The following is a 13470-nucleotide window of genomic DNA, read 5'->3' on the forward strand; positions in this document are numbered from 1 at the left end:
CTCAGACCTAAAAATATCAGAGTATATCAAAAGGACAGAGACAAGGGTAAAGGCAAGGTAGGTGGACCACCAAGTTTAAAAATAACTGACAATATGCCCCCACCTCCTTCAGATACTCTATCGGTAGACACTACTGTAGATCAACCAGCCATTGAGAGTATGGAGACTCCTGTAGAAGATACAAACCCTGAATCATAAATTATGTATGCTGTAAATGTAGATACTTAGGAAGTTAATGTCATGGTTGACAGAGAGACCACTGAGGATAAGAAGAAAGATGTGACGACTAAGTCACCGATTGCAGAGGTTGAGTTAAACACAAAAAAACCTACATAGGTAGAGCAACCAGTAGAGTATACCACTGAGAAACTAGTAGATATAATAGACAAACCATCTAAAGAACTGGCTAAGCAAAGTTCAGAGGCACAAACTGAGGAACCGATAACTGAAAGCTCAAAGAAACCATCTGAGACACATTTGGAGAAACCCAAACCAATACAGGTAGAAGCACACGTACAAATAGAGACAGTGCCACCCGGCTAAACTGAAAAATCCTAAAACTTTGTTTATGGAAATGCAAACTCAGACAGACCTACCAGAGGTCGAGCCAAGCAAGGAAATAACTACAACTGGTAGCATGGCTATTGTAAAAACTATTGGACAAACATCTGGTACAGCTATGACAAAATTCAGACCTACTAATGTAACAAAAGTCTTATTAGATTCAATAAAGAAGATCACAGAATGAAATACACAAACCTATAAGGCTATTGATGATACTATACCAATTCTTAAATTGATAGTACCAAAGTGCAATGTTGAGAATAAAGATTCTTTAGGTTAACTAGACACATTGTCTAAGTTTATCACCGACAACCTAATAACTGTTGATCAAATAAATGAGGATACATGCAAGGAGAGGATGATAAAGGAAAAAGATAAATTCTTTGAAGATATTGTAAATAAGAACGAGGAGAAAATGGATACTCTATTACCAGAACTTGGAGAAATAATTCTTGACTTCAAGAAATTGTACGGGGATACTTGTGTGAGGCCCTACCTCGACCCATCCTAGCTTTTCAGTGATTTTCATGTTGGAACTATTATGGATGCTTTATTTTTATGCATTATGGATATATAACTTTATATGATCCCACAAATTTGATAACATTGATATATTGATGCTTCAATTCTATGTTTTGTGGATATAGAATTTTATATGATCCTATAATAGGGTAACAGTGAGACGATGTATGTAATTATTTGATTTGCGGAACTTTATTATGATGCTAGAAATATGTTGCATATCTTATGAATGGATTAAATTATGAGGGTTATGATGAATTGCTTATGTGAATTTCTTGGATATGTGACAAATTGTATTGTATAATGTCAATTCTATGCAGAGTGATTGAATTGTATTCTTAATTATGTGTTTTATATTATATGAGGCTATTGGAAAGTACTAATGTTTAAATTGAGATGCCCAGGAAATTATCCATGTGACCATGGAAATATTATGGAGAATCAAGCCTAGGCCTATGTATGCTCATAAAACTAGGGGTTTTCTATTTGGAGAGACAACACCCCATATGTATCGTATTTTATTCGTAAATGTAATTGTTTGCATGTATGTAAATTGTATGCATTTAATTTGTTGAAATCATTCAAGGGACAATTGCCATGTGTGTATTTGTGATGTGGAATTATTTTGTAGTGTCACTTGACACATATGTTGTATGTTGTGTTGGCAATTGTCATGTCACTTTTTGGAGAGTTTTATTTTTGTTTAATTGTTATATCTCCTAATTATCCTTGAAGGTAGCAAGAAATCTAGGTTAGTGAGCCACAAGGAGGGTCAACTCAGAGTTGACACGAAGGTTAACTTTAGGTGGACTTTCTAAGGGTTAAATCAACTCCTAGAGTCAGTTTTAGAGCATTTTTATTAGGCCTCATGGGGTACCTATGGGTGAAAGCCAAATTTGGCAATGTGTCTTTCCCCTAGGGCTTGTTTAACCACCCAAAAAAGTGGTTTTCCCACGATGGACGAATTTTGTCTATAGGAGTGTCATCCTTGGTTAGATAACCTATTGGTATTTTGGTATGGTTTTGTCATTGATGTCAACACTTACTAGAACACTAGCACTTTGGAGATCCAACAGTATTCACCGACAAGAAAGTAACTACTGCATAGTTACTGGTATATAGTTCACCAACAGGATTTAATGATCACCGACACTTGGTGATGTCAAAGAAATCATTTGGACATCTTGTCCTGGAGTTTTGATCATTGGTATATTCATATTTGCATATTTTGTTTTACCGACAAATAGGTCCAGGGTTACCTACGGTTACACCGGTGGGTTTATCTTTTCTAGATCAATATGACACACTAAGGAAATGATTAATTATTGTTGTAAATGCATTAAGATGACATGTTCAATCAATTATTGCATCGGATATTATATTATTTGTAAAATGTTTTTATTGTAATATCTTGTAGAGCCGACCTACTAAAATTGGTCTTAGGTTATGGTATAAATGTAAGATCTTATTTGTAAGATCGAATGTGGAATGCGAAAAATAATTGTGTGAAGGTATATGCAAGATTAAGCAGAGCTATACATGAAGACATCATTTGAAGGTGAAGTTAGGTTTTTGTGAAAGCATATCAGCATTACACCGGTACTGAATCCAGCATATGAAGATGATATTTTGTGCAGTACATTCTTATTGGATTTAACCATCCAACTGTAGTCAGTGTGACTCCCATTTTGTGATTGAGTAGTGAGCTCTAGGCTATTGGCCTTTCTGCATGTGCAGACCCCATTTGCGTACACTTACTATCTATAGTAGTATCATCTGATTGTGGGTAAGGTTTCCCACTATGGTTTTTTCCCTTACAAGGTTTCCACATACAAATATTGGTGTTATGTGTTGTGGATGACTTTGTGTTTATGTTTCATGCACTAATGTTTACCAGTATAGCTATTAACTGTTAACACTATCTACGGAAATCCTTAATTGGTTTACCGATATTAAGCATTAAGTTGGTTAAGTTGTTTTTGGTTTGAAACTAGTAGACAACTGAATCACCCCCCCTCTTAGTTCTCTCTGAGACCTAACAATTGGTATCAAAGCTTGGTCCTCTTTTGTAGAAGTTTAACAAATTGAGGAGATCCAATGTCTACTAATTATTTCAGGAAGGACAATCCTAAACTTGATGGAACCAACTATGGCATATGGAAGATCATAATGCAGACACATCTAAATTGCATTGGTAAAGACATCTAGGAAGTTGCAAAGAAAGGTTACACTGTTGCTGTACCTAGTTAGCCCAGTCCAACTACCTTGGCTAACGATGAGGAAAATCATTGCAAAGCAAGAGAAGCACTTTTGAGCACATTATCAGATCAACAAATCATGGGATTATCAGATAGGTCTACTGCTAAAGCTATTTGGGATCATTTGGAAACGCTGAATGAAGGAGATTCCATAGTCAAAATTGCAAAACTTCAAAGCTTCTGAGTCAGGTATGAACATCTGAAAATGGAAGAAGATGAAAGGATTTCTACTTTTATGGAAAGAGTAAATGAAATTGTTTTGGGTATTAAATGTTGTGGAGGAACCTTAAGTGAGGATTAAATTATTTCAAAAATATTAAGAGGATTGCCATCAGAATATAAAATGAAGGTTACTACTATAAATGAGTTAAGAACAATGCCTAATACATCAGTAACTAGGGATACATTGATTGGGAAACTTTCATCTTTTGAAATTGAAGAATTTGGTCCTATTTCTACTATAAAGACAGATTTAGCCTTTAAAGCATCAACATCATCTGCTCCATCATTTGACAAATCTAATTGGAAAGCCTTTTATGCAAGTGAACTTGAAGAAAGCAGGAAAGAAAATGAAGAACTTGAAGAACTTGAAGCACTATTTGCAAGGAAAATACCTAAAGGTCCAATTGGAATTAAGTATGAAGGTAAAGCACCCTTTAAATGTTTTAACTGCAATAAGATTGGTCATATGGCTTCAAGATGCCCTGATAGACATCCTAGAATAAGAGAAGAAGCTAGAAGGACATATAAGCCTAATCCTGAATATCAGAGATACAGATTCAAGAAGAACAAAGACAAATCTTGTTACATTGCTGATGAAGGTGTGATTGATGATTCTGATGAGGATCCAATAGACAATGGATGTGTTTTTGTTGCTATAACAGAACATCAACCGACATTTATTGCTCAACTGGTAGAACAAGCCCTAGCAACTAAAGTTGAAGTAAAGGATGAATGGATCATTTACTTAAGATTCTTAGATCATATGATAGGAGACAAAGGTAAATTAGTGAACTTTCAAGATTACAAAGGAGGTTTAGTAAGATTTGGAGATGACAAAGTCTGTTCAATCAAAGGTAAGGGTACAATATCTCTTTATGGTAAGCATAACATTGACAATGTCTACTATGCTGAAGGATTACAACATAATCTTTTAAGTGTTGGTCAATTAGTTGAGAAAGGATTTTAGTTACAATTTAAAAATGGAAAATGCAAAATCATGAATAGAACTGGTTTGGAAATTGCAACCAGTAATCAGACTAGAGGTAATATCTTTCATTTGAATAATAGTGAAAAGACATGCTTGATTGCACATATAGATGAAAGTTAGTTATGGCATAAGAGACTCTGTCATGTAAACTTTGATTGCATCATAAAGATCAGTACTTCTAAGGTAGTGAGAGATCTACCTAAAATTGTCAAACCTCAGAATACAATATGTAAGGAATGTCAATTTGGAAAACAAGTTAGAGCTAGTTTCAAAAGTATTCCAGAAAAATCCAATAATGCTCTTGATTTGATTCACACTGATTTATGTGGTCCAACTAGAACTAAAATCTTACAAGGTGATAGGCATATCATGCTAATCATTGAAGACTATTCTAGAATGTGTTGGGTTACTTTTCTCAGAGAAAAATCAGAAGAACTTGGAAAGTTCAAACTATTCAAAGCAATGGTTGAAAATGAAACCGGTAAGAAAATCAAATGTTTAAGATTAGATCAAGCATGAGAATTCACATCTAAGGACTTTAATACATTCTGTGAAGTGAATGGAATCAAAAGATAGCTATCAGCACCTTGGACACTATAGCAGAATGGAGTTGTTGAAAGGAAAAATAGAACTATCTTGGATGTAGCAAGAAGTATGTTATCAGAAGCAAATTTACCACATGTGTATTGGAGAGAAGAAGTCAGCACAATGGTCTATACATTCAACAAAGTTCACATCAAAGGTGAAACCGATAAGACCCCTCATGAACTATGGTTTGGTAATACTCCTACTCTCAAATATTTCAGAATTTTTGGAAGTAATGTTATATCAGAAGAGATGAGTATATTGGCAAATTTGATCCTAGAAGTGATGAAGGAATATTTCTTGGTTATTCATCTAAGAGCAAGGCATATAGATGTTTTAACAAGAGATTGTAGAAAATTGTTGAGAGTACAAATGTAAAACAATTCAGAGTAACTTCAAGGTATATAGACTCTTAACTGGAAATAGAAATTGTGACAAATGAACCTACACCAAATCCACTGGTACAGAATGAAGATCTAGTTACCCCGGTACCATCAGTAATTGAAGAACAACAACAAACTAAGACACCTTGGTATGTAAGATTGAATCATTCTGAAGATCGGATAATTGGAAATAAATTTAAAGGAGTTATGACAAGAGGAAGATTAGCAAATGAAGAGGTATGTCTTATTTCTCAAATAGAACCATCATCTATTAATGAGGCATGTGAAGATAAATTTTGGATTAAAGCTATGGAAGAAGAATTAGAACAAATTGAGAAAAATAACACTTGGACATTAGTTCCCTGGCCTAAAGATAAAAATGTAATTGGAACCAAATGGGTATTTAGAAACAAAATTAATGAAGATGGTAAGGTTGTCAGAAATAAAGCAAGACTAGTGTGTAAGGGATATTCTCTAAAAGGAGGAGTTGATTACAATAAAACCTTTGCACCGGTAGCTAGAATTGAGGCAGTCAGATTATTCTTGGCCTTTGCAGCTCACAAGAACTACAAAGTTTATCAAATGGATATTAAATGTGCATTTTTGAATGGAGATCTTGAAGAAGAAGTCTATATTGAACAACCTGATGGATTTTCTTTGATAGATGACAATGATATGGTTTGTAGGTTAAGAAAAGCTCTATATGGACTGAAACAAGCCCCAAGAGCTTGGTATGCAAGATTGGATAAGTATCTTTTAAAGATTGGTTTTACTAAAAGAAATGCAGACAACAATTTATATTACAAAATAACTAATGATGACATCTTGATTATAGAAGTATTTGTTGATAATCTTTGGAGGAGAAGATGGTCTATGTAAGGAATTTTCTACTAAAATGCAGCAAGAATTTGAAATGTCTATGATTGGAGAAATAAAATTCTTTTTAGGATTGCAGATTTCACAGATAGACAAAGGTATATTCTTGAGTCAATCCAAATACTTAAAAGAGTTACTATAGAAATTTGAGATGGAGAACTCTAAATCGGTAAGCACGCCTATGACTACAAATGACAAATTATCTCAAAGGGATGAATCTACACCTATTAATCTAACTAGATACAAATCTATGATAGGAGGTTTACTGTATTTGACACAAACTAGACCTGCTATTATGAATGCAGTATGTATTGTTTCAAGATTTCAAAGTAATCCTAGAGAAAATCATGAATCAACAGTAAAAAGGATTTTCTGGTACTTACAAGGCACTATAAATCTTGGATTATGGTATCCTAGAGATGAAAATTTTGATCTATATGTATACATAGATGCAAATTGGGCAAGAGATGTGGATGATAGAAAAAGCACCACCGACGGAGCATTCTTTCTTGTAAACAGACTAGTTTCTTGGTTGAGTAAGAAACAAAGTTGTACATCTTTATCAACAGCAGAATCAGAATATGTTGCAATAGCAACCAACTATACATAGGTACTATGGCTTAAGCAAATGTTGAAAGACATAAAGGTAAAATGCAAGGAACCTATTACCATATATTGTGATAACACTACAACAATTGATATATCTAAGAATCCAGTACTACATTATAAAATAAAACATGTTTCTATCAAACTGAATTTTCTAAGGGAAAAAATTGAAGAAAAGGAGATAAAACTGGTTTATGTGAATACTAAAGAGCAGATTGCAGATATTTTCACTAAACCTTTGCCTAAGGAGACTTTTGAATATCTTAGAGATTAGCTTGGACTCATACTGCTACCGGTAGAGACTTAGACAGTTGATGATTATCATCAATCGACAGAATTAAAAGACAAATCTTTAACTCCGATCTTTGATGAGGAAGCTACTTCTCAGGGGGAGTAGTTGGTATATTGAATTGATTGGTGTTTTGTACATGAACTTAGTTTTGTTGCAACTTTGGCATTTGATGTCAAAGGGGGAGAGATAGCTATGGAAAAACACATTATCTTTCGAGGATAGCTTGGTATTGAAAAACACATGTTGCTCCCAGGGGGAGAGATTGTTGTTTGGGAGAGACTATTACTCTCTGTATGTATTTTGATTTTTGGTTATAGTCTTTTCTGGAGAGATTGTTGGTTTTTGGTATTTAGCATTTCTGTTTTGACACTTTGATGGTTTTTCCATCCTATGTTTCCATCAATGCCAAAGGGCGAGATTGTTGGTATTTTGGTATGGTTTTGTCATTGATGTCAACCACCTACTAAAACACTAGCACTTTGGAGATCCAGTAGCATTCACTGGCAAGCAAGTAACTACTGCATAGTTACTGGTATATAGTTCACCGACAGGATTTAATGATCACCGGCACTCAAAATGATGAGGAAGACACTTGATGATGTCGAAGACATCGTTTGGACATCTTGTCCTAGAGTTTTGATCATTGGTATATTCATATTTGCATATTTTCTTTTACCGACAAATAGGTCCAAGGTTACCTAAGGTTAATCTTTTCTAGATCAGCATGGCACACTAAGGAAATGATTAATTATTGTTGTAAATGCATTAAGCCAACATGTTCAATCGGATATTGCATCGGATATTATATTATTTGTAAAATGTTTTTATTGTAATATCTTGTAGAGCCAACCTACTAAAATTTGTCTTCGGTTATGGTATAAATGTAAGATCTTATTTGTAAGATTGAATGTGGAATGCGAAAAAGAATTGTGTGAAGGTACACTAATACATTTACCCTAAAATTCCGACGGAGGTTTCCAACGGAGAAGGTATATTGTGATTGTAGACACTCAAAATTGTCATGTCTAATTAAATAAATATTTTATTTATTTAATTATCTAAGCCTAATTCTTCTATTAATTAAATAAATTTTATTTATTTAATTAATTCATTTATCCTCTTCTAGCCTTATTTCTCATTTAAATAAATACATTTATTTATTTAAATTACCCCTTTCCTAAATTAAATAAATATTTTATTTATTTAATTGTCCTACTTCTTCTATTAATTAAATAAATCTTTATTTATTTAATTAATTCATTATCCTTTTCTACACATGACACATGTCATTCATCTCTTAATTCCTACACTACCTACCTCTTTCATTATTTTATTATTTCTTTTACCTACCCTCTAATCCTAGCCGACCTCTCTTTTTACACCTCTCAATCTTAACCCTACATTTCTTATTGTGTCTTCTATTTAAGGAGATGCTTTCTTCATTGTCAAAGCCTAATGACATATCCTAATGACCTAATGACTGATTTTGGAGTACTTGGCTACACTACAATTCCACTTGCAACCACATTCCATTCTTTGTTGAGCTCTTGTGCATATAAAAATCTGAGAGCAAGTATATCAAGCAAGATCAATTGAGATAGGAAGAATGGAGATCAAAACCCTATTGGACATGTGATGGTATAATCTTTGTGATTTTGAGTTATTTGGCATTGTCTTAGGTTATCTTCATATGTTATGGTGGATCTTTGTTCATTGTTAGGCTAGGGTTTAGTGGTTGAATCCATTTTAGTCTTTCAATATTGTTGTTATTTGTTATCCATTTTCACCATACACAGTGATCAAACTTGATTTTTTTTTGAAAAAATGCCCAATTTCATCAAAATTCCGATGATAATCCAATGACATTAGGGTTTTTTAGAAAAAGTGTCCGTGTTCATCAGAATTTCGATGAATGCATGCATTACTTTAAAAAAAAAGAAAAGACCAAAATCCTGCCTCTTTACAAAATCCCGCCTATCTCATTTGTCCCGCCTCTGTAGCACTCATTGGTGTGACAAACATGGCCGCAGTGTGGAATGGGGGAACAAAGTGCCAAGGGCTAGCACATAACCAGCGAGGACAACCGCAAGGGAGCCCAAAATGGGCTATGTAAATGGTGATGCCCGGGCCTCCGTCAACAGCAATAAGAGCTACAGACAAAGGAAGAAGTCATCTTTGAGAAATATTTATGGATGCGAGCGCTCTTGAGGACTGGTATTTTTGTGATGAAATTTTCTTGAACTTGTGCTACAGTTGTATCAACAAAATTCCTTTCTAGTTAGGGTATTAGAATAGATTAATCAAGAAAATTTTTGGTTCATTTTCATTACATAAAATTACATCCTGATACAAGATTGTAATCTCCTCCCCCATCACCCCCATTTCTCCCCATGTAATACAAAGAATCCAGATAGAGAGGTAGATTATATTATATATCTAATCAAGATGAGTATTAGTCATTCTTGTTTAGGTATGGAAATCTTTTGCGAGAGGAAATATTGTGGATGTGATTGACAAAGCAATAGTAGAAAGCATATCCAATGAGTAAGTTTTAAGATGCATTCATGTGGGCCTTTTATGTGCACAAGTAGATGCATTAATTCGGCCGTCAATGATCGATGTACATGCAATGCTTTTAAACTTTCCAACCTCTAGAATTATAGGCACAAATTCAACTACTTCACCGATCACTCATTCAATCCATCCATCTATTAATGATGAAACCGTAATAGATGTAATTCCTAGATAATCTTGTTTATTCTTTGCACATTAGAATAATAATAAATTTAATATCAAGTAGGTAGTTTTTTTACAATTTTAATTATGTAATACTTTATCATTATATATCAGTGAGTCATATGAACTCACACTTCATGATTAGTATGTAATATCTCCAGTTAGAATATTAAGTAATATTTCACTAAATTTCTCACGTTAATGTTAAGGATTGAATGAAACAAACTCTTGTTCATGGATCGCCTTCTTAGCCTCCTATGGAAGTCATTCTTTGTGCGGTCTACCATGACCATAATTAGGGTCTTAATAAATGTATTAGATACTCTCTATTATCAGTAAGAGAGTTATCATAATATAGTCATAGCGAGTGGTTACAAATTAGATTAGTGGGTTTTAAAAATTAGGGTTTTATTTATTTTGATTAGATCTCACAAACGGCTTCTAATTTTTCCATAAAATTTTTTGTGTAGGTCGGGAACAATATCAGAAAGATTCACTAAAAATTTTAGATTTTTTGGATCGATTTTGCATTTTATATGAATTTTTTATGATTTTTCATAAAAAATTAATTTTGAGAGAAAATTAGCGAATTTTTTGGATTTTCTTACATTTTTGGAAATCTCTCAGAATTATACATAGGATCTGTTTTTTGTGATTTTAAATTTGATGCAAAATCATTCTTCAAAAATCAGATCTTTGAAAATTAGGGTTTTGCATTATTTTACTCATATCTCACAAACTGCTTAGATTTGTTGTAGGAAATTTTTTGTGCAGGTTTGGAAGACCATAAGGACTCTCCAGTAAAAATTTCAGATTTTTTGGATCGATTTTGCATTTTATATGAATTTTTTATGATTTTTCATAAAAAATTAATTTTTGGAGCAAATTAACAAATTTTTTGGATTTTCTTACATTTCTGGAAATACCTTGAAATTTTATAGGTGGTCTTTTTTTATGATGAATCAGATCTTTGAATTGGTCAACAAAACGCATCGTTGAAGGCCCCTATTTCACAAAGTCTTTTGGATCTAAAATTTACCTAACTTGTGTGCTTGCAGGAAGGGGTGATCATTTGAAACAATCCAAACTACTAATAAATCTTTGTTGCAGATCCTTGGCAAGGTTTTTGGGATTTTTATTGTGTGCCTTGTTTTCATAGACTAGCAAACACTTCAATTGGTGCACTAAAATTGAATCATTGTCTTTTGTGTCTTGAGCAATAGGCTCTTTTTGTTTAATCTTTAGAGGGCCTGTCTTCCCGTGTGGTCATTAGGACTACTAGTGAGAAGAGAACGACCCAAGTGGTAGCGAGGAAAACCCACCTCATCCAAACCACTATAATCAAATGTATTCATGGTGAAAACTATGAATAACGTGTGTTGATTAGTTCATACCAACACTATGTCTCCCCATAAACCCGTTTGATCAAATTTATTTGATCATTTGTAGGGCATAACCCCTACCGACTGGGAGCCTTCTGTATTTACAGAGCTGAAAGTGCCGCATGTATGGCCACACGAGCGGATGCCCTTACTAGCACCTTTTTGTTTTAGAAGCCCAAATCCTTCTAGTTGTTGGGGCAGGAGGTCGGACCTCTGGTAGCGGCCCACACACATATGGTTCTTAGTAGAGATACAAAGTTCGCCATGGGGAGTTTTCATGGGGACTGATGCTTGGCTGACCTGAGAAGTGAGTGCCGAGGGTGGAGCCAGTGAGGTCAAGCATCTAAGTATCCGCTCTGAATAGCATAGCCTCGGGGGTAAAACCCCATGTGGGATCAACAACTATTGTCTTGGCCAACCATAAGAATTGTGCTTGACTTATGTTAAACATTCAAACAATCAAGACCAAACAGAAAAACATTGTGTCTTTTGTGTCTTCAAGTGTATGCAAAACAATTTTACATCAAACAACACACTTTTCTTGGAGTCATTTTGGAGTCTAAACACTTGCAAACACTGAGTCCTCATCAACATTGTGTCCTCTTGTCACGAAAAATAGTCAAACATTCAGATTTGGTCACAACCAAAAACTTCACAAATTGGAAAAATTTCACAGTCCAACAAACAAAAGAAATCAGTTTCGGCATACTTGAGCTTCCTAGGTTGTCTCTTCAGATTTCATCTAGCATTCAGCCTGTTCTAAGGTCTCACATAGTCCATAATTGCTTCACATCTCATTTTACATTCATACTTGTCTAAACTTGAGTCAAAAGGTCACTTTCTTGTCCTCATCATACTTTGTCAACACACTACATACTACTACACTTTGCTAAGTGGTCCCTCATCAAGGTTTCTTACCTTTGGGTCTCATTTGGTCTTACTTAGAGTCAAGGTCAGCTTACCTCATCAAGAGAAACTATCCTCTCTTTGGAAGTCACACCTACTCTACTACTTACATACTTGGTCTTACACTTTGGACATTGCAAGTACATCTCAAGATTCATTTACACTCCATACAACTCTTGGTCTTCCATACTCTTTTCATTCTTCATCTAGTCTCTCACATATTGGTCAAACACCTAGTTCATGGTTGAAACTCGCCTTCAAAAATCTAGGAGAATAGCTAAAAAAGCTCAAGAATCCGTAAACATGAGTTCTTATGAGTATGACAATGATCTATTCTACAATCCTGAGCACACTACATTACCAGACATGAATGTTTATAGACACAATCCAAATGTGGAAAGCGCAAACACTATAAACAACAATGCTACGCACAATGACAATGTTGACAATTCTTCAATACTATCAGCAGACATACAAGAATCCATAATGGATCCTCAATTCAATAGATTGGTTGAAGAGATAATGAGGAGAGATCGTCAATACTTTTTAAACATGATGGCACAAAGTGGAGCTAAAATACCACATGATTTTGACTTATCTCAACTTATGGAAAGTCGACCCTCACAACAAACTCAATCCAACATGGATCAAAGGAGACCAAATAGTGGAGGAAATAGAGGACCGAATATGATGCCTGAGTCACCATCAGTTTTGCTTCAAAAACCAGCAATCCCACATACAAAAGCTCAAACATATGATACTTACGCTCAAAGACCATTATGGAGGCCCTATGCTCAAACACATGCTCAAGGTATGGATCAATCAAGACAAGTGGATACTCAAGGACATCCTCAAAATTTTGACACAAGGATACCTCATGTCAAAATTGGGGGCAACACAATGGAAAATGAAAGACCTGTTGAATATGGTTTATACACACAAAACAGATATGGAGTCCCTCAACAAGAAGTTATGCCAAGTGCTCCATATATGTCGCAACAATATAGACCTCCATATGGACATGTCTACGATCAGTATCATCCATACATGCAACAAGATCCTCCTCAAATGGGTGTTTCAAACATGGGGTATGCTACAAGAAATCAGTCTCCTCCCAAGAATAATTTGGAACAACAAATTAGAGATCTAC

Source organism: Cryptomeria japonica, chromosome 4 (assembly GCF_030272615.1).
Source record: "Cryptomeria japonica chromosome 4, Sugi_1.0, whole genome shotgun sequence".
Classification (NCBI taxonomy): Eukaryota; Viridiplantae; Streptophyta; class Pinopsida; order Cupressales; family Cupressaceae; genus Cryptomeria; species Cryptomeria japonica.